At 44.3% G+C, this 25,160-nt stretch overlaps 1 protein-coding gene across 8 annotated transcripts in view; it reads left to right on the plus strand.

Moving 5' to 3' along the window:
• LYPD6B (LY6/PLAUR domain containing 6B) overlaps window positions 1-25,160 on the plus strand; it is a 173,719-nt gene that overhangs the window by 113,873 nt on the left and 34,686 nt on the right. For 4 of the 8 annotated variants that reach the window (XM_080798816.1, XM_080798812.1, XM_080798817.1 and 1 more), the window contains exon 2: window positions 6,666-6,735. The exons of the other annotated variants lie outside the window; for them this stretch is intronic. The gene's annotated coding sequence lies outside the window, so the exon portion shown is untranslated. The remainder of the gene's footprint in view (window positions 1-6,665; window positions 6,736-25,160) is intronic. 8 annotated transcript variants of the gene reach the window in all.

Below are 25,160 nucleotides of genomic sequence, written 5' to 3' on the forward strand. Positions count from 1 at the left end.
GTGTAAGGAAGATTGCACTGGATAAGGAAACTTACTTTATTTTTTTTTTATTAATTGGATACTTAAAAAATTCATCACTGAGTTTGAGGTTCTGTGACAAAGTCAACAGGATATATCCCTCAATTCCATTAAGGTCAAATTACCCTTTGGTTGAAGGCATAACGCGTGCTGATTTAACAGCGGAGCCCTGGAATTTGTAGGCCGAGAAATCATCCTTTCTTTTTTTCACTTCCTTGCTAGGAAAATGCTGTGCAGCCCACAGAATCAGTGAGTTGGGGGTGGGGCACAATCACCCTCCGGTAATGGGAACTGAATAAATTCAAGTACTGTCTTATCTAAATGGTTTGACAAGTTCCCATTTGCCTGGCTAATTGCATCAGTCTGCTCTCCTTTTTCTTCCAGGGGCTGGGACTTGGCAGGCTCTAGTGTGAGCTTGAGTGTTAGTGGTCCCTGCTGCTGGAATGCACCCTGGATGGAATCCCCCACCCCATCACTGCAGTCTGGAGAGGACCCCAGGAGCCTTGTCTGCTAACCCTGGAGTGCTCGGCGATGTTAGTTCTAATAGGAGATTTCACATTTGTTTCTGGACCTTCCAGGCAAAGCCATGTCAAGCTTGTGTTGGCTTGGGAAGGTGGCCAAAGCAAGACTGAGGAGCTTGAGGAGGGTAATGGAACTGGGACATGAGGACAAGCTCGGTGATTCCTTGTGCTTCCTCTGTCACTGGTGACTTAAGCAACAGTTCAGTCCATCTTGTATGACTGCCCTGTCCCCCAGTGAGTACAGCACAGCCCCTTTCAAGCCGTAACACCTGGAGCCAGACCCAGTGCCTACCTACTACAGGCCAAATGTTATCTATGCAGAGTGGAAATTTAGCTATGGTGTTCATGGCTCCCAGTACTAACAAAGATGTCAGTCGGCTCTCCTGTATGAACGTCTCTAGGGAAGGAGAAAGTAATTACTGGTGAATCATGTCTTAAGGCAACTGGGAGTCCTCTTATCCCTGATAATCTCTTGCTCCGGACTCGTTTCTGTAATGTGCAAAGCTCTCTGGCCCCCAACCTCTCCTTTTCTTTTTAGGAAGAGAGGGAATTAAGGTTGGTTAAGGCATCTGAGCCAGCCTTGGGTATTGAGGCAAGAGAAATGGAGACTCAGTTTCTGGACACAGTATTCCCAAGATTGTTTGCAGGGTGACTTCTGGTTAGCAGAGAACATTTGGGAAAGACAGAGAAAGTTCCTATAGTTTTGGAGGTCAGAGGTCTTGGGGCAGGCACTGGTGCCCTGTTTTAGAGTAGGGTCTTCAGGGTATCTGTGAGGTGTTCCTACTTGTCACTTCTTTGGATTTCTAGATCACCCTGGTTGGAGATAAGGAAATGAATGAAAACGAGCCCCGTGGGAGGTAGGAGACAGAGTGTCCCTGTCACCCGTACAGGGTCCTCCCTGGAAATGCAGGCATTCAGAGAAGGAAAAAGGGAAGGGCTGCCGTAGCAAGTACCAGAGACTTGGTGGCTTAAACGATAAAAATCTCTTACTTCACAGTTCTGGAGCCTAGAAGTCTGAGATTAAGGTATGGGCAGGTCTGGTTTCTTCTGAGGTCTTTCTCCTCAACTTGCAGATGGTCGTCTTCTCTCTGTGTCCTCACATGGTCTTCCTTCTGTCCTCACATGGTCCTCCCTCTGTCTTCACATGCTCTTCCCTCCGTACGTGTCTGTGTCCTAATTACCTCTTATAAGGCCAGCAGTCATATTGGGTGAGGGTCCACCCTAAGGACTTCATTTTAATTTAATAACCTCTAAGGATCTTATATCTAAATATAGTCACATTCCAAGGTACTTGAAGGAGGGGGGCAGTCAGGATTTCAACATATGAATTTTGGAGGGAAGAGTGGAAATTAAGCTATGGTGTTCATGGCTCCCAGCACTAACAAAGACCTCAGTCAGTTCTCCTGTATCTGTGTTCTGTGTCCACACAGAAGAGGATACAATTCAGCCCTTAACAGAAAGGAATTGGCATTCTACCAGGTTCAAGTTTAATTTTATAACTTCTGATGAACCCTGATTGTCTTATCAGGGTTCTTTTTTTTAAAGAAGACTTTATTTATTTGAGGGGGCAGCTGGGGGCAGAGGGAGAGGGAGAGAGAAACCCAAGCAGACTCTGCACTGAGCACAGAACCTGACCCAGGGCTCGATCTCACGACCCCAGGATCACTACCTGAGCTGAAATCAAGAGTCAGACAGTCAGCTGACTGTGCCACTTGGAACCCACCTTATCAGGATTCTTGATTTGATCCATTGGAAAATGGATCCAAGCTATGGGAAGATATTTTTGAGGGTGTTTGTGGATGTGCATGAGAAAGGTTTAATGAACTTAACCCAAGTTGGAGGATCCGAATGACTATCAGAGGCGAGATTTTCATACTCCATTGTGCCCCTCATCCACTTCCAAAATGCCTATTAATGATGCCCTGAGAAGAGGGGTAGAGTAATGACTTGGGACAGAGACCTAAGTGTCTTCTCCTTCTGAGGTTTCCCAATTAGGCTAATTTTGTGATCTTTGTATTAGCATCCTACTTTTAGCCTGTTTGGGGCTGACTTCTACAACTCATAGAAATGTCTCCTGTTTCAGAGACAATGGATTCTTCAACTGTATACTAAAAAGAACAATCTTTTTTTTATTGTGTTATGTTAGTCACCATACAATACATCATTAGTTTTTTTAATGAACATATAATGTATTATTTGCCCCAGGTGTACAGGTCTGTGAATCATCAGTCTTACACACTTCACAGCACTCACCATAGCACATACCCTCCCCAATGTAGTTTTTGATGTAGTGTAAAAAGAACAATCTTAACGGTGTTCATTTTGTTTTGATCTACAAAAAACTCTTGCTTCAAAATCGGTCTTAAAAAACGTACAGGAGGAACTGAAGGCTAAATTCTGTATTTTTCTAAAACCACTTTGGTTGGTTGAATGACATATTCTCAGTTAGCTGAATACAAAAGTAGTAATGAAGTTCAGCTCAGCCAATTGTTAACAGTCTGGGATGACAGCAGATCCTCCCAGCTGAGAAGTTTATGCTGAACAAAGTGACCCAAATCCTCTCTGGCTCTTGATTTTTGCTTGCAATTCCCTTGTCAGTGTGCAGAAACGGTGGTTTTTCATCAACTTCCTGCGGACATCTTTTGATGACTCACACTGGGCCACTTTTGTGAATTCAGGTGTGTGGTGGCAACCCCCCCCCCCCCCCCCCGCCGCCCCCGGTTCCCGCCATCTGCTCTTTTATATGCTCTAAAGGTGAAACCCAGAGTGGAATGCACGTTCTCGAGTTCTCTTTCAACTATTAAATCGTCTTGCTGGCAAGGTGGGCTGCTTATGACCCATATGTCTACACAGAAGACTTGTTCCTTTAGGTGCATGTCTAGGAATAAAAAGCTGATGGATGGCAAGCCAGTTAGAGGGAAGATGTTCTTCTAGCTGATTCGGTCAGGGTATTTTATCTGTAGGGACAGAAAGTAGTGCTTCACAGGACTGCAGTTTCTCTGACTTCTTCACATCAGCTGTTTAGATGGAAGCTCATTATCTCTGGGAGAGGGGTCAAGAATAACACTTGGTAAGCTTTAGGCACCGGGATATGAAGCGTTACAGAACACACTGGCCACATAGTGGGGATATTCGAATCTCGCTTTAGCTTTACACATGAAGAACAGTAATTAAGATTGTGGGGGAGATTTATCTAACCCTTAGGGAAGAGAAACTTAGACTTTTATTTTCTTGTTGCTGCTACTGATTCTGAAGGTAGGATTTATACAATTAATTAATTCCTTGTGGAGTAGCACTTCTTGACTCTGGCATAGTACTGTTCTCAGAATAAAGTGAATGTCTAAATAATCAGACTTGTCACACTGTAGATATTCAATAATTGTTGAGTTAATTACATTAAAGATCATTCCAGGATAAACACAATGTGGTTTATACTAGCAATGGACTATTACTCAGCCATGAAGAGAAGGGGAATTCTGGTACATGGTACAACGTGCATGAACCTTGAAAACATTATGTTAGGTTAAATACAGGCACAAATGGGCAAAGATTACATGATTCCACTTACATGAGGTTCCTCAAATCAGCAAACTCAGAGACAGAAAGTATAATAGTGGTTATCAGGGGCCACAGGGGATAAGGTGCTGGGTTATGGACATTAGGGAGGGTATGTGCTATGGTGAGTGCTGTGAATTGTGTAAGACTGTTGATTCACAGACCTGTGTCCCTGAAGCAAATAATACATTATATGTTAATAAAAATAAATAAATAAAATAAAGTGAGCTAAATTTAAAAAAAATAGTTAAAATAGTAAATTTTATGTATATTTTACTGTCATAAAATTTTTTTAAAAAATTGATTCTAGGGGCACCTGGGTGGCTCAGTCGTTAAGCGTCTGCCTTCAGCCCAGGTCATGATCCCAGGGTCCTGGGATCTAGCCCTGCACTGGGCTCCCTGGTCTGTGGGAAGCCTGCTTCTCCCTCTCCCACTCCCCCAGCTTGTGTTCCCTCTCTCGCTGTCTCTCTCTCTCTCTGTCAATAAATAAATAGATCTTTAAAAAAAAATTGATTCTAATGCAAGAAGGCTATTTAAGACTTCTACAAATGCAAACCTATAAAAATGAAACCTTATCTTTCTCAAATGTGTGACCTGAACTTATAAACTTATATGAGTGCAGTTTTACTGTGGATCTGCTCCCGATCAACAGTAGAGAAAACCTTTGTTTCAGGCAGTTGCCAGGGACCACAGCCTCAGACAGTGTAGCCCACTTCTTATCTGGCTTTTCACTGGGAGAAATGATATTTCTGGGAAATATCTCAAAGGAGATAGGGTTCACTCATTCTAATTTTTAATCCCTGGATCAAGCCAAATGATTAGACTGTTGTGTGCTTGGGCTGCTTTTTGGCCTTGCTAGATCACTTCGTGAGTTGTGCTTTGGCCTCCTATCTCTCCCTGAGGGATGCAGTAAGAAGCAGTATAGCAGACTCCCTACTATATATAGTGAGAGGTACTTCTAATTAATTACTTTCCCTCCTGACCCTTCAGTGTGGGTGATAAAGGCTGCTTTAAGGATTTACCCTAGGAAGGAAAGGTTAACCCCTTGGGAGAAATTTCTTAATAACAAGAAAAAGCTAACACTCTTGAAGTGTGTATGTTATACTTTATATCTTCAAGTCAGTGTGATTGTGTCTCTTCATTGCTTTGGCCACTAGGATGCTCAGAACCTAATTTATGAACCACGTCAAGTAATAGTTTGATACTTACAAAATGCATTTCTGTGGACTATTCCTCATGCTTTGGCCTCTTTTTTGTATTGTCTGCTTCACGTCGTATATGTGTTTTATAAATTAACACATTCTTTCTTGACATTAGATGGTGTATTAAGGTTCTCCAAAGAATCCTGACCCATAAGGGGTGTGTGTGTGTGTGTGTGTGTGTGTCTAGCGATTGACCAGTAGATAGATTGATTTTTTTTTTTTTTTTTACAGATTTTATCTGAGAGAGAGAACACACACAAGAGCAAGCATGAGCAGGGGCAGAGGCAGAGGGAGAAGCAGGGAGCCTGACGTGGGACTCTATCCCAGGCCTCTGGGATCATGGCCTGAGCCAAAGGCAGACCCTTAATAGGCTGAGCCACTCAGGCACTTGATTTTTAAAGAATTGGTTCCCATGATTATGGAGGCTGGCAAGTTTAAAATTTACAGGGCAGGCCAACAGGCTGGAGACCCAGGGAAGAGTTGATGTCACAGCCTTGAGTCCAAAGGCTGCATCAAGGCTGAATTCCATCTTCCTGAGAGAAACTCAGCCTTTCTTCTTAAGGCTTCAACTGGTCAGATGAGGCCTGTGCACACTATGAGGGGTAATCTCCTTTACTCAGAGTCTACTGATTTAAATGTTAGTCACATTTAAAAAATACCTCTACAACAATATCTGGACTTGGGTTTGACTGAACAACCAGGCATCATAGCCCCGTCAAGTTGATTAAACACAAAATTTCCATCACAGATGAGGGCAATAAAAATACAATAGAATTTCCTTAAAACAGGCCATAATTGGGGTCTTTTACATGTGCTGCTTTGAGTGTATGTAGAAGAAGGTTGCATTTCCCTCCCACCCCCTCATCTAGGTTCAAGTCTCATGTTGTCATCATTTCATCAGCTGGTAGGGCTGTCTTCCAAAGAGCAGGGTTAGTTTCATGGCATAGAGTCTTCATTGTGTGTGGATGTGTGGAGTGTGAGAATGTGTGAATGCTCTGACCTGCCGGCCTACCCTGATGTATGTAAGTGTTACACAGAGTTCTGCCAGCTCCTTGGTAAACAGCCATTTTTGTTGAGGGACGTGATGAGGTATATGATTTCACCAATTATTACCATTCCCAATTAGACGGCCCCAGGTGTGTGTTAAGAAAATGTTAGCTCACTCTCTGCAGCTCAGACAGCCCCACCTGACTTGATTCCAGGGATTTCACACAGATGATATTGTGCAGTTGATTATGTTGCTGCTGTTGTAGCCTGAAAGGTCTTCAGACACCCAGAGACCTGCTTTGGACTAGGAAGCATTCCAGTTGTTGAGGAATGTAACGCACGGCCCGCCGTAGTTCTTAGCTTATCTTTTTATCTTTGGTAGGCTGGTTACCTTGTGTGGGCAAAGACCTCTTCACGGTCAGTGGGAGAGAGGAGCCGCGCTCTCTCTGGAGGTAAGGATGGAAGCGATTACGGACATTGGCTTTTCATTTGGGAGCTCTCAGTAAGGTGATCGGGGATCTGGGCAGACTCTGGGAATCTTGGGACTCTATCCTTTACCTGTCTCCTGGGTGATTTGCCAGACTTTCTAGCCCATTTTCACCATGTACTGCTCACTGTGGTCCTGGGACTTGGGAGGCAGACTTTGGCTCAAGTTATATTTCTGGTGAACCCAAGGAGAGAGTCCCCATGCCCAGGGAATGATCAGTGGGCGAAAGACTCCTCTGTTTCCCACATAATACACTAATTTGGTTAGTTACAAGAGAATGTTCCAGAGTTACTATCCCAGCGATGGGGGCAGGAATATGCGGGGGATAGGGAGTGAAGCTCAGAAGTGTCTAGATCGGATGAAACACATTGCTAAGTCTACTTAGGAAGTGCATACACTCATTATTCAGCATTTGTAATTATAGGACATTTGAATGTTAAGGATTAGAACATTTTTCCTGATCCAAAATAGAATGAAAGTGTTACTCCAACAGAGAAGAGGAAACAGCGTCTATTTGGGCATGTTTAAAGTTATACATTTTACTGATGACTGCTTTTCACTTCATTCATGTGGCCTTTCTGTTTTGGGTGAGGTGCTTAATACACATGTTGACCAGATTCAGTTGTTGGACCTGTCTCTCTTTTCCCAGTGAAAAAACTGTATCCGAGGTCTGGTTTTCGCTGGTCAGGCTGCCACGGCTGGGGAATGTCTTTTTGAGGCATCAGGGACCTGAGTCTGTACCGCTAAGAAGTCTTCTTGCTGGTGTGGGCTATTGGCTCCCCGCCCAGAAGCCCTCTGCTTTGCAAACAGACCTCCCACCTTGCATCTAATGGGTGGGAGAGGCATCTTGTAAAGGAGGTTGTCTGAGCTGATTGGGTTGTGAGCTGATGGGCCCAGAAATCTTCTTGTTTCTTGTCTAAAGAGTAGGTAGAATTATTAGCACTCATGTTTGTTAAAGATAATTACCAGTTTCAAGCACAAAGCAGAATTCTGTAGGATATCTATGGAGATGGTTTACTGCTTGCCTTTTTTTTTTTTTAAGAGGATGACATTGTATTCTCTTAATTAGGCCTAAAAAAACAAGCAGGAATCTGTATGTTATCACCATTTCCCTTTGGGCATATTGGGTGGTATGCAAGCTGTTACTTCCACCCAAGAGTCTATTATTAATAAACCCAGAGAGTGTGGAGCTCAGAGAAGGGACGGTCCAGTCATGAGATGTGTGGAGAGCACTGGGCTATCTTCCAAAGCAAGGAATCTTAATGCCTTTTTAGTTACAGTGTTAAACACAGTGCTAGGAACGTCCTAATACGGATAATCATAAGAATGATGATAACAGTGGCAATAAAAAATAATAACTGAAATTAGCCATCTTTATCACCACCATCATGACAGCTATCATTTGCTGGCTCCTACTTTCTGCCAGGGACTGGACTAAACATTTCATTTGCATTATTTTCAATCTGCATGGCATTCCTATGAAAATCTACCTTTTAGGGTTGAGGAAACTGAGGTTTAAAGATTGATTTGTTTGAAATAGAGAAAGAGTGTACATAGGCGTGTAGGTGGACAAAAGTGGGGCAGGAGCAGAGGAGAAGAATGTCAGGCAGGCCCCCCGCTGAGCATGGAGTCCCATCTCACAACCCTGAGATCAGGACCTGAGCCGAAATCAAGAGTCAGGCACTTAACCGACTGAGCCACCCAGGCATTCCCAGGAAACTGAGGTTTTAAAAGAAAGAGTAGGTATGTTGCCTAAAATTAGATCACCAAGCCAAAAGGGGCAGATCCGGAATACGACCGACTAAACAGTACAGAACAGGGGCCAAGCACTGTGAGGCTGTGATATGCCGATATGCAGGGCTGGCACTCTACTTGACTTTCACACTTGCACCTGCTCACATGCCCTCTGCCCTCTGACCACCATTGACATTGTGTCTCTTCTTCATCGATGTAGCCAAAACATTAAAAACTATGTAAGCAGGGGCACCTGTGTGGCTCAGTGGGTTAAAGCCTCTGCCTTTGGCTCGGGTCATGATCCCAGGGTCCTGGGATCGAGCCCCGCATTGGGCTCTCTGCTCAGCAGAGAGTCTGCTTCCCCCTCTCTCTCTCTGCCTGCCTCTCTGCCTACTTGTGATCTCTGTCTGTCAAATAAATAAATAAAATCTTTAAAAAAAATATGTAAGCAGTTCAAGAATGTTGAAGGATATTTGGCATGTAGGGAACAGCAGAAATAATGAAGAATAAAACTTACCCAGTGATGGGCGCCTGGGCGGCTCAGTCGGTTAAGTGCCTGCCTTCAGCTCGGGTTCTGGGATGAGTCCTGCATCGGGCTCTCTGCTCTGCTTTTCCCTCTCCCCCTGCTTGGGCTTATGCATGCTCTCTTTCTCTCTGTCAAATAATAATAATAATAATAATAATAATAATAATAGTTAGCCAGTGTTAAAAAATGCCAGCTTTATAGTCATGAACATGTTAGTGTGTTTTGCTGCTATTTTTACCTTTGTGTAGTTTGTTACTACAAACTTTTTGTAGTTTGTGTAGTTACTACATATTTAAGTTCTGAGATTTAAATGTAACCTAAGTATTTTCTTGTGCCTTTGTCTTATAAGCATGTTTTAATGGCTCCTTGAACACTCAAGTGTATATGGTTAGAGGGCTCTTAAGTTTTTTCTACAAGAAGTTGTATCCTTGAGTTGCTCCCATGTGACAAGTGTAGAGTTGTTGTTGTTGTTTTAAAATTTATTTATTTCAGAGAGAAGGAGAGAGAGTGCATGCGTGTGTGCATGCATTGGGGGAGGGGCAGAGGCAGAGGGAGTGAGAATCTCCAGTAGACTCCTCACCGAGTGCAGAGCTTGATCCCACAACCCTGAGATCATGACCTGAGCCAAAACCAAGACTTGGAGGCCCAACTGAGTGAGCTACCCAGGTGACCCAAGCACAATGTTTCTCTCCACTGTATTGGATGGTCAGTGACTGTCTACTGCCAGAGGGGTTGGAATTGTACGGTGTGTATGCCCCCTTACACTGTAAACACCTTGTATCTTGAGAGGGTCTCTATGGGGTTGGTCCAAGTCCTGCTGGCCTGTAACCCAGAAGACCCAGATTTGGGGCTGCATTGAAACTGGTTGTTGAGTCCTTGTGTAAATTACTTCATTTTAGCATCTTCATCTGTGGGCCAGTTATATCTAGTTAGCTCTGTAATTCCATTAAAACAGGATTTTCTGTAGCCTCTTAATTTATAACCAGATCAGTTCCAATTGATGCAGCAATTTGGGTGAGCTCAGCTGGGTTACTCTGAATTACTTCGAGCAGGGAATTTTGTTTTTCAAGTTGACCAGTCCTGTAATCTCTTGGAACATGAAATGTCTTGACTATTTTATATAATCCTTGCTGTCTTCACTTCTCTGCTTTCCCCCCGCCCCCACTTTCTCATGCCTAGATACCCACAATACTAAATGGTACAAAGTATGTGCTCAATAAATATGGGATGAATAAACAAATACACGGACAGATGAAAGCTACTGGTCTTCACCTAAGAAACTTTAGCACTATGGGTCATCCAGATTATCAGATTAATAAGATTGTTTTCATTTAGCTGTGGTGGCTTTGGTTTTAAAAGACAGGAATTTAAGCTTCCAGAGTTTCTCATAATGTATTTCAGGGTGATTTTCCTACAAAGTTAATTATCACTTCTTCCCACATGTTACAGATGATAGAATACTGATCCAAGGAACTTGGTATTTTTTTCCCTTTGTGTTGTGGGTTGGGAGTGTTTTTTTGCTTAGGTCACAGCAAAATCAAAGCTTGGAATGTAATCATTCTTTTGATGTGAGCAGCAGAAAAAAATGAAGATGTTCTGGGCTCCCTGCTTTCTTGGAGCCACATAGCTGGACCATGGGGATCACATGGTTGGTTCTGACTGGCTCTCCCTGATTCTCAGTTGGTGAGGTGGACCCTGAATCAGTTTGCTCTTGCCTTGAAGGCATCTACCTACCTCACTGTGCAGTATTTAAGACACATGGTATAAAGCTACTTCCAAGGAAGCCAAATCTTGCCATTTTAGGGCCTGGATTGTATTGTGGGCTAAAAGGAACAAAATCTTCTGTTTCCATACCTACGCCCCCCCCCCTCACCTCCAGAGACCTAATTTGGCACCTACCTTGGCACGGAAAGCTTGCCTCTCTGTCACCCCAGATTTGATCATTAATCAGCCTTAGCTTTTCCCAAGTTTGTAGGCTGACTGTGGTGGCCTTAGTGGGCCTAGTTGAGTGGGATGAGAGCTTGGCAGCACCAAGTCGTAGTTGGTAAGCCTGCTGACAGACAGACAAGTGGCTTGGTTTCCTGTGTATGTTTGTGTTGGAAATTGCTGTTGGTAATAAAGCCTCATTTGTTTGGGGCTCTGTATCAGTTATCTGTTGCATAATAAGAAACCACCAGAAACTCAGTGGCTTAAAACAACAACCATTTTATTTACTCATGATTTTGCAGGTCAGCAATTTGGGCTGGGCTCTGCCAGTCTTGCTTGGGATCCCTCATGCCAAATAGACTTCACCTCCTAATGGAATAGCTGCAAAGAATTCGTGGCCATGTGAAATTTACCCTAGGTTCTTAACTTTGGTACAAAGCCAATCTGAAATTAATTTAGTTTACAATTATTTTGTCTTAAGCCATCCTGGAGTAGGGGTGGTGGTGTCAGCCTATCTGAGAGAGTTCTGGAAAATGGAGGTCTGCTGTGTAACATGTTCAAGAATATAATGATAATAATAAAGATAATAATAACAGCAAATATTAATATTGTTCTTACTAATATCAAACACTGTTTTAAATCCTTTACATGTAATAACACAGTTGGTCATTACGCAGTCTTATGAATATGTTTTTATCCCCATTTTTTTTTAAGATTTTATTTATTTATTTGACAGAGAGATCACAAGTAGGCAGAGAGGCAGACAGAGAGAGGAGGAAGTAGGCTCCCCGCTGAGCAGAGAGCCCGACATGGGGCTTGATTCCAGGACCTTGGGATCATGACCTGAGCCGAAGGCAGAGGCCTAACCCCCTGAGCCACCCAGGGGCCCCTATCCCCATTGTATAGGTGAGAAAACCAAGGCACAGAGAGGTTAAGTAACTCCCACCAATGCTATCAGGCTACTAAGTGGCAGAACTGGGATTCTACCCAGGCCAACTGTCACCAGAGTCTGCATTAACCCCAAGTGCCTCTCAGGTTAACGGAAGTGAAATCCTCCTGACTTTTAGTAGAGTTCTCTCTTGGGCCATGTACTATTTCTAGAGGCAGGGGATTGGCTATTTGGAGAGGGACACAGCCTTTCTGGGTATACCCATGTGGCCCGAAGTGGATCTGGTTACATTGTAGGAGACCCTAATTAGAAAAAGTAAAGACACTCAGATCCCACGGAACAGAGAGGGGCTCTGAGTGCGCATGTGTGGAGGTGTCCAGTAACGCTGGCGCTCAACGGCCATGGTGTCACTCTGTTCATTTTCTGGGGAGATGTTTGAAGAATGAGAATATTTAATAACGTTGTTGCTTCAGGTGATCAGAGAGCCTAAGCTCAAAAGAAAAAATATATATTTAGCTTCTTGTTTAGGGATGACCTCAGGGAAAGGGTGGGCTCACAGCTTTTTTACATAGTGTTTGTGGAACAGCATTCAGTCCAATCTCCAGGGGGTCCCAGGTGGCACAAGGAAAGTAAGTGACAAGTCTCACCAACATTTATAAGGTTACCCTTGTTGCCACAGATGAAGTGGCCCATAGCCCCTTCCTTAGTCTGATAGGCGTGGGGCACATTTAGGGGCCAGGACACGCAGTTGCCACTAGAATGGGAGAGAGACTCCCAGTCTAAGATGGGAGGCAGTTATTCTAGCCATCTAGCATCTTCTCTCCATCAAATCTCCTTGTTGCCTCTGGGCTCCGCAGGTAGCCTCTTCCTTCTGATGTCCTTGTCCTCCTCCTAGGACTCAGTTAACTTCAGTGACTCTTTCCCTTGCTGAGGGGTATTTGCCACAACTTCTGTGTATGTGAGAAGCTGCATGTTGGCCCTAATACGGACTCCAGCTAGAATCTAAGCTGGAATATGGGCAGTTGAAACAGGTACAGCCCCACCAGGTAGGGCAGAACACAGGGTAGGGGTGAGGGAGAGGCCGCTTTTGGCTGCCCTCCCATTCCATCCCCCCTTCCCACACCAGGAACTTCCCGGAAGGCCAGATCTCTTGATTGTCAAACAGGAAATCCTAGGGATGCTTTCCCCATCCTGGTAGAAACCGTTACCCTTATAATCTTTTCCTTCCGCTAATCTTAAAGAGTTTATAATCCTGTCCTGCATGGAGTACTTGCTCTTTTTTGGATACTTGCTTGCTTTTTTTCTAATTTGAACCAGCTGGGACAGTTTATCCCCTAGCATAAGAATGAAAACCTGGCAGGCAGGTCTCTGAGCAGACCTTCTCTAAACAGTGCCTTACTGTCCGCTGTTGCAACTGAATAGTTCAGCCTGTCTTTATGGCAGAATGAGTGAGCAGAACACAGGCAGGAAGCTTCTCTTGTTTCCAAGGCCTCTGGGGCTGTTCTTTCCTGGCTGTAAACTTAATTGCTTCCCGGGATGGGTCTGTCCAGCAGACCAGTACCCCTCTAGCTCCCACCTGTTTGGCCAACCAGGGCTACCAAAGCCTGCACTTCTGTTGTCCCATAGGCTTGGTGGATGAACATTACTTTGCCTTTGGCTCTGGCTAACACTGCCTGTGCCGGGGGACTGGTGGTGTTCGGGAGCGGGCGGTGGACACAGGGGACGGAGGAGGTGGTGAGAGGCCTCTGGGCCTTCTGCGCCGGTGGTGTTCATGATGAACCTTGTAGACTGGTTCACCACAGGGGCCTTGAGTGCCTGCAAAAGTCCTCGTGTTTCCTGAAGGGGAGGTTGAGTCACCTTAGCCCCACAGAGGCCATTTCTGACCTGGTGTTTACTCGAATCCACTGCAGTTCTGACTCACCCTAGGACTGCTGGGTTTCATTGTTCCCCCTTCTCATCGGTTTTGTGACCAGTGTTGTAGGACAGCAATGCCTCCAAGTCTGTGTGAGCCCCTCCTTTTTTCCCCCCAGCAGTGAAGAGGATTGCTTAATAATAAACACAGAAAGGGAATTTAAAAAAAGAAGAAAGGATTTTGCTCTAGGCTGGCTCTCCGCAAGGAAGTCTGAGCTGAGGAAGGCCTTTTAAATGGTAAGAATGTGTGTTTACCCATCTGCACACGCATCCCTCAGCTTCTAACACATGGCGCCAGGTGCTTCGGTGACTTTCTTATCCTCAGTGGCTCTTTCTTGGAAGGTTGTTATTAGCGAGCCAACGAAAGCACAGCTTTTCAAATGGAACCTTAAGCAGCTCTTGAAATTTCATCTTCAAGAAGTCTTTCTAGAATAGACATGAAAACTTCCTCTATGTCTGAGCACGGCAAGCCTGTGCACGATTCTCCTGTTTTCACCATGATCACTTTCCATATTTATCCTGTGAACATCGAGTCCTGACTACTTATTAGCCAGGCTCCCCGCGCCCCCCCCCCCTCCCGCCCCGCTCCTGTCATGACCTTTTCCCAAATGTGGATAACTGCTAAGAAAAGAAGGGCAGAGAAAGATGGTTACTCCAATGTGGGAGGTCTGCACGAGCCACAGTGTGGTACCACTGGACAGGGGAGGAGCCAGCGTGTGTGGACAGTGACGTTACCTGCTGCGGCCGGTACTCAGTCACAAGCCCTCGCTTCTCTCACGCTAATAACCTTCAACTATGCTTTGATCACGTGTGTGGTCAAGCCTTTTCACTTAGGTTTACTTTGTAGCCTCAGCACCATATCCAATCAGATTATTACCAAAATCACACATAGTATAAGTCTATTCAGCTATTATCCAGAGGAACTCTAAAATGAGGGAATAATGTGGAGGGTTACTTGCTGTCTATTAAATCAGTTTATTTTTTGTCTTTCTTTAGTAGCGTTTCGTTTGGAACGAAATCATAATGTTAAGTTTTTTTATTGAAATATGTTTGACATATAACATTGTGTAAGTTGAAGGTACACAACATGTTGAGGCATTTGTATATTGTAGTATCACCATTGTAGCGATAGTTAGCATCTCTTTCATGTCACATAATTACCATTTCTTTTTAGGGGTTGGATACAGATTTAGTCTTTTAGCAAGTTTGATTATAATATAATATTGTTGTCTGTATTCACTGTACCATGCACTGGCTCCCCAGGACTTACTGGTGTACTAGTTGCAAGTAAACTGTACTTTTTTTTTTAAGATTTTATTTGTCAGAGAGAGAGCGAGAGCACACAAGCAGGGGGGAGTGGCAGGTAGAAGGAGAAGCAGGCTCCCCGCTGAGCAAGGAGCCCAATGTGGGACTCGATCCCAGGACCCTGGCATCCTGACCTGGGCCGAAGGCAGATGCTTAACCGACTGAGCCACCTAGGCATCCCACAAGTAAACCATATTTTAACATATGTCCCCATAGGGTAAATTGGAGTAATGTGACATGGAAAATAGTGGGGAGATGCAGATAAATTAGGAAATGAGAATCCCTAATGCATTTATGGATTTACTCCTGAGATTGGTTTTACTCTGAAAGGGACACATTTTTAATTTTCAAGTCTTTAAAATGAACTGCTGTGTTAAAGGCTTTTATGGGTCAGCATGTGTGTTCCCCCTGTTAGAGTTAGGCATCGTATTCATTTTATATAAAGGATCCCTAAAATAACCGAGGCAGTGACCAAGAGCAGAGAGCCAGATGGTGTTTCTATAGGATTTTTCTCCACAAAGGTTACAAATGTCCTCTCTGCCACCTCTACCCTATTTCCTCAGTAAGGGAGAGGCCAAATGGATAATTCTGTGGATAGATTTTCTTGAACTGAGAGCTGAAATGCAGACTTTAAATAGAGAGTTCTAAGGTGTTAGGGAGGAAAGTGACATTGATTTATTTGTTCTGTTTTTGGCCAGCTTGAGAAACCTGTCCTGTCAGGTAATGAACAAACTGCTTTTATCCTAACTAGTGACTTCAAGAGAACGATTACTCATCCCATCATTACCGTTCCCCTGAGTCATCCAGGCTGGCTCATATTGGTTCCAAATGAGTAAGAATCTTCAGGCAGTGGACTCTAGGGCCAAGGTGAGCTGTTTAGTAATATTAGTTATCTAAACGTACCTTGGACATGGAGTCATGTTGCATCCTGGAAAAATACTTCATAAGTGTAGGTTTGCAGTTGTGCGTCTTTTTGAGACCTTGGATTGTCCGATATGGTCAAAAGTGGCCATCCTGATGGTCAGCGTAAAATGATTCTGTGAATTACCAGATCTCCAGCCTGCCTGGTGTGGCTCTAAAGTGCAAAGATAGGGCGATGAAAATGGTGATTTGGGAGCACATTTTTTGGCCTGCTCCTTGTTGTTGTTGTTGTTGTTGTTCTTCTTCTTCTTCTTCTTTTTTTTTTTTTAAGATTTTATTTATTTATTTGAAAGAGAGACAGAAATCACAAGTAGGCAGAGGCAGGCAGAGAGAAAGGGGGAAGCAGGCTCCCTGCTGAGCCGAGAGCCCAATGCAGGGCTTGATCCCAGGACCCTGAGATCATGACCTGAGCTGAAGGCAGAGGCTTTAACCCCCTGAGCCACCCAGGCGCCCTTAGCCTGTTCCTTCTTAGTAGCACTGCAGGTTAATCATGTTCAGTGACGGTCTCAGTCAAGCCACTTTAAGGCCTTGTCCTTGTGGTGGTGGAGAGAGCACCTTGAAACTTAAGATGTGGGGCATCCTAGATGGGTACCACTGTAAGGCAGCCGGAGTTGTTTCCAGTTTACAGATACTACCTGTCCCCATATGGTGTCGCTGTTCTAGGCACTGCTCTCCGGTCCTGTTGTAGGTGATTTGGATGACAAACACGAGACTGAAGTGTCCCAGATCGAACTTGGATATATGCGTACTTGTGGAGATGAATATTGACTGGCATGCGTGTTTAGTTCCAGTTCACTCCGAAGTTCAGATTATTTCTGAGTTTTTAGTACGAATATTCATTACAGCTCTGGAGAAACTGAGTTTTGAGTCTTAACTTTTAAGACTTAGTGGAGCCATCACATGCTTATAGGAGCGCTTGACATATAGAAGAGAGAAAGAAAATATTCAAGGTAAAAGGCTGAATGCAAGTCTGTGAGGTAGCTGAAAATCCTACCTCTTTTCCAAATTCTTAACTAATCCTTCTGGGGTTTAAATAAAATCAACAGTTGCTTTTATAATGGCTACTCTGTCACCTTTCTCAGCCTTTCAGGCACTTGAAATGCATCATTAAACAATATCAGAATTCATCCAGGGCCCCTTAGACTGAGCTGCTTGGGGAAGGAGCCTTGCCTTCTTCATCCTGACTTCCTAGGACCAAGAAAAATAAGGACACCCCCTCCAACCCTGTTTTATAAGTAGGTATATATGAAGTAATCAGTAGTCATGAAAAGAAACCCGAGGCCCTGGCATTTGACAACATGTCCCGTAGCATCCGTGTTCAATGGGAACCTGAGCTGAGGTGGGGGGCAGCTTCTTGGGGATCCTTGGACAGGGCCAGCCTGGAAAGGCAATAATGCCTATGCATGCCCTGTGGCTGATGGACTTGAACCATTGCACCTGATTCCTGTGTTGCAATAGGAAGGCTCAGCCTGACCAATGCTAAGGAAACAAACCCAGCTCTTTTATTACTCTCTACAACATTTATAGCCAAGTCCTATTCGATGCCCTTCTCCTTGAGGCATTCTGATAGTCATCTTAATGATTTATTTTCTTTTTCACAACCAAAAAACAAATAAAATATTTTATAACCTTTTGGGTTATAAAATATAACCTTTTGGGTAGACTTGATGTCTTTTGGGTAGACTTGATGTCTTTATCTTCATTTCATCACTTTCTGGGTCTATAAAATTTCCCGTACCTTTCAGTTTTTATAACTCAAGGATAGGAATGCTGTTTTTCTTATTTCTCATGTGAAGCCTCCCCTCGCTCGCTGGGCCTCGTGTTTTTTTTTTTTTTCCTCCTGGGACGTTCTGTAGCCTCAAGCCTTTTGTTGTGTGTGGTGGGGGTGGGGGGCAGAGGATGGGAAAAGGGGGACTCAAGAAAGGCCACATGTTTGCAATAACACGTGAATTGCAGGGAAACATTTTGAACAGGAAAAAAGTATTTTTTCAGAGCTCCTCTCCTCCATTGAGAGGTATGAGAACATTAGAGCCATTGGTGAAGTGGTGGTTGTGCTGGTTTAAGAAGAAAATTCTCTACTACTGAAATTTGCTCTGTGGTTTCTTCCCCAGATCTACAATAAAAACCAATGATGTGTGTGAGCACCCACAGCACTGTGATTACCCCTCTCTGTTCTGAATTGCAGGTCCGCACCCCAACTCCCTGCTTTATAGCTGGCAGGCTCGGCTTTTATACTCTTTCCCCTTTTGCTCCTTCCTGCCTCATTTTCTGTATGGCTCCTGACATTAAGGTGTCAGCAGCAGGATACTCAGACCAGTCATCGTGAGCCACAAAAGCTACTGGACCACGTGTGGATTCCTAAGGCGCAGGCTCTTCTGGGGGAAGCAGTTTCCGGTCTCAGCTGACGCAGCATAGAGGGCGTTGAGTTTAGTGGTGCAACTGAGTGGTCTGAGATCTGTGTCTCTTGTCCCTCTGGTTCCTTCCCATCAGCTCCAGTAAGGACCAGAGAATTGGAAGGCACTTCAGGGTCCTTGCCATCAAGGATCCTTCAAGGAGTTATGATTAGTTTTACAAGGAATTGAAGAGCACTCAAAGGAATAAGGCTTCCATTGATAAGTGCTCGGTATCTCGATCCCAGATCCTGGTATGCATAGGCCCCTCTGTCTGCCACCGTCACCTCCGGACTCCCACACCTGTGACTTGCACTTGGTCATATTAACTACTGCTTTTTGCCCTTACCTTAGCTATTTGATTCACAGACTTCCAAAGTATGTCTGATTCTTGGCTTTGGAGGGGCAATTAGGCTAATCAGGTGACTGGAGACAATTTCCAGGACTTGTCTGGTGGTTACTTATGTCCTAGCATGACGGCCAACCCATCGGTTCTACGGAAGGCGGTACTGTTAGACCCTGAGGGAGGTCACACACAGTCCTGTAGGATCTGCACCCATTAGGATAGCACCTCTGCTTTAAACCAACAATAGCTCTTCTATGGGGAGACTTTGCTCTATACACACACCCACTACCCCCATGCCTTAAGACGCCCAACCATCTTCACTTTGAAATGTCTGCTCTGCTTTCATCCTCATTTGAATCGTGTGGGGGAGATTTGAAGTGGATCAGTTGAGCTGTGTTTGCATTTTTCTGGAGCATGAAGATAACGTTTCCATTATTACATGTGGAGAGAGGAGGGAGCAAATGGGCAGCCCGGTTTTTAGATTACAAGGTGGAATTGGCAGCATTGGTAGTTCAAGAAACAGACCCCAAGCATGGGAGCTGTGTAAATGCATTCTGTACCATGTGGAGAGAATAAATTTGGGACCCTGTGACAGCAGTTTTCTTTACATGTATTTCTGACCCCTCCCCATTTGATGGGAAAGAGATTTCCTTTTTCTATTGTTGGACCTCTGTTTCCATCCCATGCATAGCCAACTGGCTAAGATAGCAACTTACAAAGCTGGCTGGCCTCCTGTTTTTGGTGTGCTGGCAGGAGAGAGATGTTTGTTGTAATTGGGTACCTTAACTGTTCTTCCATCTGGCCATTTCCTCCTTCCTTTTACCCATTTTCACCTCATTTTTTTGGGAGTCAGTCAGGTCGCCTTTTCTGTGATAAACTGATGTGAATAAGCAAGGGCGATGAAACAGCACATGCATTGCTTTCTGGTTTTGAGGGCAGACATTTTGGGAGTCATCAGTAGGAGGAAGCTTTGCCATGGGATCCATGAGGGGTTGGGATAGATGGCTGATGCTCCAAACAAACCTTCCGCCACGTCAGGCACGTCACGGTGCCTTCCCCGTGCTGAGACACTTGAGCGGGTGGTACAAAGAGCCTGTTTGGAGGACTGAGAGTGTGGTTCGGCCAAATCCACCACCCCAGCAGGGAGAAAGCTCAGACGGTGTCAACTTCCTACATTGCCTGGCACTCTCTCCTCCCTCCAAGAGTTTCTTGGACACCATCAAAAATGAAAACAAAACAAAACGGGAAGGGAACTAATGTTTATTGAGCACTTACTCTAGGCCAGGCATTGTGAAACATACTTTACAGTTAATTCACTTCCTTCTGTTTCTTACTGTTGACGTCTCACCACAGCCCTGCAATTTAAATTATGCCTTCGTGATTTACAGATGAGGAAACAGAGGCTCTAAGAAGTTCACCAACTCACTCAAGTTCATCCATTTCTCCCGGTGGTGAAGAGAACCTAAACACAGGATCTGAACAAGGGTTTCCTGGCTCCAGTTAAATCCAGAACACACTGCACCTTGAGAAAGTCTGGTGTTCTGCTGGGAGTTAGGGATTTAAGTAACTCTGGCTGAGAAGCAACTGGGCTTCCAGCGCAGGCTTTTAATGAAGCATGAAGTGTAGAGGCGGTGGTTCCTTGTTTTTCCCTTCCTCGCTAGGCAGTGACGTGGGAGCTTTATTGAAATTGTCGAGTAGTATAAAGACAGCGTCTTGTCCCCGTTGTGATCTAGAGGTCAGTGCAAAATTAACTCTGTTTCTGATCATTTTACCCTCTCCTGCTCTTCTCCAATGAGACCAAACAGGGCTCCCTCTAGGTCCTGTTCTTTAGCCCATGACGGACCCCAGAGTAAGGAAACAATGCAGAGGCTAACCCCTGTTCACACAGCAGAGTCTGTCAAAGTTAAAGGCTCCGCATCTCCACTGACTTCAGGCACTGGCAGCTAGCTCACTTTGCTTTTGAAATTTTGTTTTCCTTTAAACTTGAGAAATGCCTTTAATGCTTTCCTCCTGATACTAATACATTGTAGACATGATCTTCTAAGCCCAATGACTGTTTGATGAGGTCCCGGAAGCCCGTCGGTGGTATACATTCCTCTTTCTTGGACAAAAGGTATGTATCTCTGTACTTCCTGTAGCCAGTAGGTCTTGTCAATAAATCCATCAAAGGCCAGGCCAGTCGGCACGAGACAGGCTTCCCATCTTCCCCAACGGGATGAAAGGCAGCCCTTTAGAGCTCCGTGGGATGGAAATTACTTTTCCTATCCAGCTCTAGAATAAAATTGTACATCTCTGGGTGTTCATTCTTGTCTGGCTATCTAAGGGTCAGGAGATGGTGATTTCTTCATTAGCCAGCTTGTAAATACCCAAGTTTGGAGGTCAGGAAAGAGAGTTCCAGCTGTGCCTTGTGATTTTGGAATCACTGACTGGTGAAAGGTGAGAGAGGGGTGCAGGGGACCTGCTTCCCCTTCCCACACGGATGCTCGAGGGCCGTGGTTCAGGAACAATTCAAAGGGAGATTTGTGCATCCAGTTACTGGACTGGGGTTCAGAGAGCCTTACTTGATCCTGGGACAATTATGGATCTTCGGTTGGGATTAGAAAGCTCTGCAGTTATGTGGATGACTTTCAAAGGCATCAGGAGATATTTTACCAAGGCCACCCATCTCAGTAACCCTCCGTGAGCAGACCGTGCCCATAACTGCTTCATATTGTACGGTCCGGAGCTTTCATGGCAAAGTGCTCATGAAGCACAGAGAGCTGCATTACATGTTTTAAGGAGATTTTATATTTTGAACAGGGGTGCATTAAAATAACAGGCTCTGTTGCTCAGATCAGCACACATGCCACCAACATCATTTTCTCCCCCAGATTTCCAACTGGGATCTACTTCTCTTTGGAGTGTTGGTGAGTGCTGGAAAGGTCATTTTGATTTGTTATTTTTTAAAAGTGGGCATTCTGAGTATGGAGGCGTTAATCAGTTCCCAGAGCACTCTTGTTAATTCATAACTTACAGCCCCTTTTGGAAATGTCTCTTGACACTAATGTCATTGCAAGCAAAGTCACAATCCTCTCAGGATCCTCCACCCTGAAACAGTCCTGGAGGGGAAAGCTCCTCTAGCACTGCTGGATTATATGCCATCTGTGTTTGCTCCAGTTTTCCTAAATTTACAATCAGCAGTATAGTTACTTTAGGGGTTCCTTTAGTTAGGTTAGGTAATACACAAAACTGGTAAGAAATAGTCGAACCTAAGTTAAAATGGAAACAGCTATATCTTCAGTAGACATTTTCTACAAAATTCTATCACCTTTTTTTTTTTTTTTTTTTTAAAGTAGGCTCCACACCCAGCATGGAGCCCAGTGCTTGATCTCAGGGTTTTGAGTTCAAGCTTGAGATCAAGCCCTGAGCTGAAATCAAGAGTTGGATGCTTAACTGACTGAGTCACCCAGGCGCCCCCAGTTCTATCACTTTTATTTATTTTCCTTGACAATAAGAGAATTGTAACTACCAGCACCGTAAAGTCTGTCCTGTTGTGCCTGGCAAGAAGGTGGATTCTGGTCTGCCGAAGTTTTCTCTGGGAAGATTTAATCAGTGTGTGCTGTCAGAGAAGAGAAATGTTCCAGCTTTGGTGAAGACACCTGGTCTGTCTTGATGAACACAGTTAAGGTGACATTAGGCCCTGGGTGAGAAAGTGAGGGGAATACTTTTTATGATTAGAAAACAAAAAGACAGATTTACTAGGGGCTCTGCTGGCTCTTCTCCCTCTGAACTTCCTGATCTAGCAAGCACTGCAGAAATGGGTACAGTGTTATGTGCTGTTGTACATGTGAAAGCAGCGGGTTTAAGGATTCTCTACTTCTGGGTCATAATTCTTCTTAACCGCGGGAATTCCAGACCTGTAGTCCTTCTTGATCTTCCTTAGGGCACACACATCCCTTTTCTTAAGGTGGCTTTTTTTGAGTGGTGGTGGTCGGTTGTTTTTTTGTTGTGGGGTATGGGGGGCGGCTAGCTTTAGATAGTCTTCAAAAGGTGATTAAAGGTAGGGTGCCCAGGTGGCTCAGTCAGTTGCGTGTCTGCCTTTGGCGCTGGTCACAATCTTAGGGTCCTGGGATTGAGCCCCGCATCGGGCTCCCCACACAGCGGTGAGTCTGCTTCTGCCTCTGTCTCTGTGATCTCTCTCCCTCTGTGACTTCTTTGGCTCTCTCTAAAATAAATGAAATCTTTTAAAAAAAGGTGGCTGGGGGGGGGGGTGGGAACAAAAGGGAAGGAAAAGGAAAAATAAGCAAATATTGAAATATGAATGAGTTGGAGAAAAGTTATTAAGCAGACCCTTTGCTTAAGTTTCATTTGTTGGTGGGAGGCTTCCCATGGGAACAAGCTGCTGCAGCTCTGGCCCAGGCTGGCCACGTGTGTCTCCACGTGTCCCTGTCACTGCCCTTGCTGCCTGTGCTGGACTGCTGCGGGCCACAGGTACCGCTCTGCCATAGGCACAGTAAAGGGCCTGAGGGAAGCCTGGGTGTGAAAGGCCATGGAATGAGTTTTGTTTGCCGAGTTCTCAGTTGCCCCAATTCTTCTCCCCACCACCCTCAGCCTTATGAAGGTCAGATCAGCAAACGTAATTGTGTGTAAAATTGGCAAAATTGTGTCAAGGTACACAGCGTGAATGTGATGATTTGATATTTGTATCCATCATGAGGTGATGACCACAATCCAGTCAGTTAACCCCTCCATTGTGACCTTACAGTTACTTTTGTGTGTGTGTGTGTGTGTGTGTGTGTGTGTGTGTGAGAAAACAGTTAAAATTGACTCGATCAGTATGCACTGCAGTATGATCAACTCTGGTCACCACACTCTACATTACAGTCCAGAACTTATTTCTCTTATCACTGGAAGTTGGTGTCCTTGGACCAGCATCCCCCCATTTCCTTATCCACTCCCCCACCCCCAGTCCTTGGAAACAACCATCATTCTACTCTCTGGTTCTATCATTTTGACTTTTTTAGGTTCCATGTGTAAGTGATGACATACAAGATTTATCTCTTTCTGGCTTATTTCACTTAGCAGAATCCTTCCACTTCCATTCATGTTGTCACAAAGAGCAGGATTTATTTTTTATGGGTGAATAATATTCCGTGCATATACACCAAGAAAACCACATTTTTTTTCTTCATTCATCCATTGATGGACACTTCGGTTGTTTCCTGATCTCGGCTGGGTGAATAATGCTGCAATAAATGTAAGAGAGCTGATGCCTCTTCAAGGAAATGATTTCATTTCTTTTGAATATATTCCTAGAAGGAGAATTACTGGGTCCTATGGGAGTTCTATTTTTAATTTTTTGAGGAACCTCCATACTGTTTTCCATGGGGGCTGAGCCAATTTACGTTTCCACCAAGAGTACGTAAGTGTTCCTTTTTCTGTACATCCTCATGACTCTGGTGATCTCTTATCTTTTTGATGAAAGCCACTCTAGCAGGTGCAAGGTGATATCTCATTGTGGTTTTGATTTGTATTTCCCCAATGACCCACTTTCTTAATTGGAGTATTTGGTGTTTTGCTGTTGAGTTGTAGGAGTTGCTTATATATTTTGGATATTAATCCCTTAGCAGACATTGGTTTGCAAATGTTTTCTCCCATTCTATAGACTGCCTTTTCATTTTGTTGATTGTTTTCTTTGCTGTGCAAAAATGCCCCTCAGGTGGCCTCCTTGACCTGTGACCTTGGAGAAGGCACTGCATGGGCCTTTTTCTGCTGTTTTCTCTGGGCTGAGATTAGACTAGATCAATGGCTTTTCAGATGTTTCAACCTGTGGACCCCTTTACCCACATGAAGTGTTGTGATCTATCGATAAAAGCAATTTTGCAAAATCTGACCTATTCTCGTTTGAGTGTGTGTGAGCGACCCAGAGTTCCCCCTACCCCACTCAAATCCCCTTCATCTGCTGGAACTCCAACAGGCCTGCAGTCCACCTCCAGCTCTCTTGATAACAGAATGCAGAAATTCGCACTAATAGAAGGCCTAAAAATGGAGGTGATTTTACCTTTGTCAATCCAGAAGACAGCATATTTTACAAATTTTAAGTCAACCAGCCTAAAATGACTTAATCCATCGTAAATTTGAAAACATCAATCATTCTTCTCTTTTATATGCCCTGTTCCTTATAACCCAAGTATTTTTAGCTTTGCTGTTGTTCAGTGATGTGTAAACAAATGTGGATGATGAATTCTGGAAAGCATACCCACCTTAACATTTCAGAACTATGCTGGCCCTTTGCTACCCTCTCCTGGATTTCAGAAACCCTGACTCTCTGCTTCCCCTCCTCCCACCCCTCTAACCCTCAACTATACAAATACCATATCAACTTTCTTAACCTCCGTATTTATCATGTCTGTCTCTTTCACAAAATAGCCCATTGTTTGAAAGACCAAAACTCAGCTCCTGA

The sequence above is a fragment of the Martes martes genome (assembly GCF_963455335.1).
Source record: "Martes martes genome assembly, chromosome: 3".
Classification (NCBI taxonomy): domain Eukaryota; kingdom Metazoa; phylum Chordata; class Mammalia; order Carnivora; family Mustelidae; genus Martes; species Martes martes.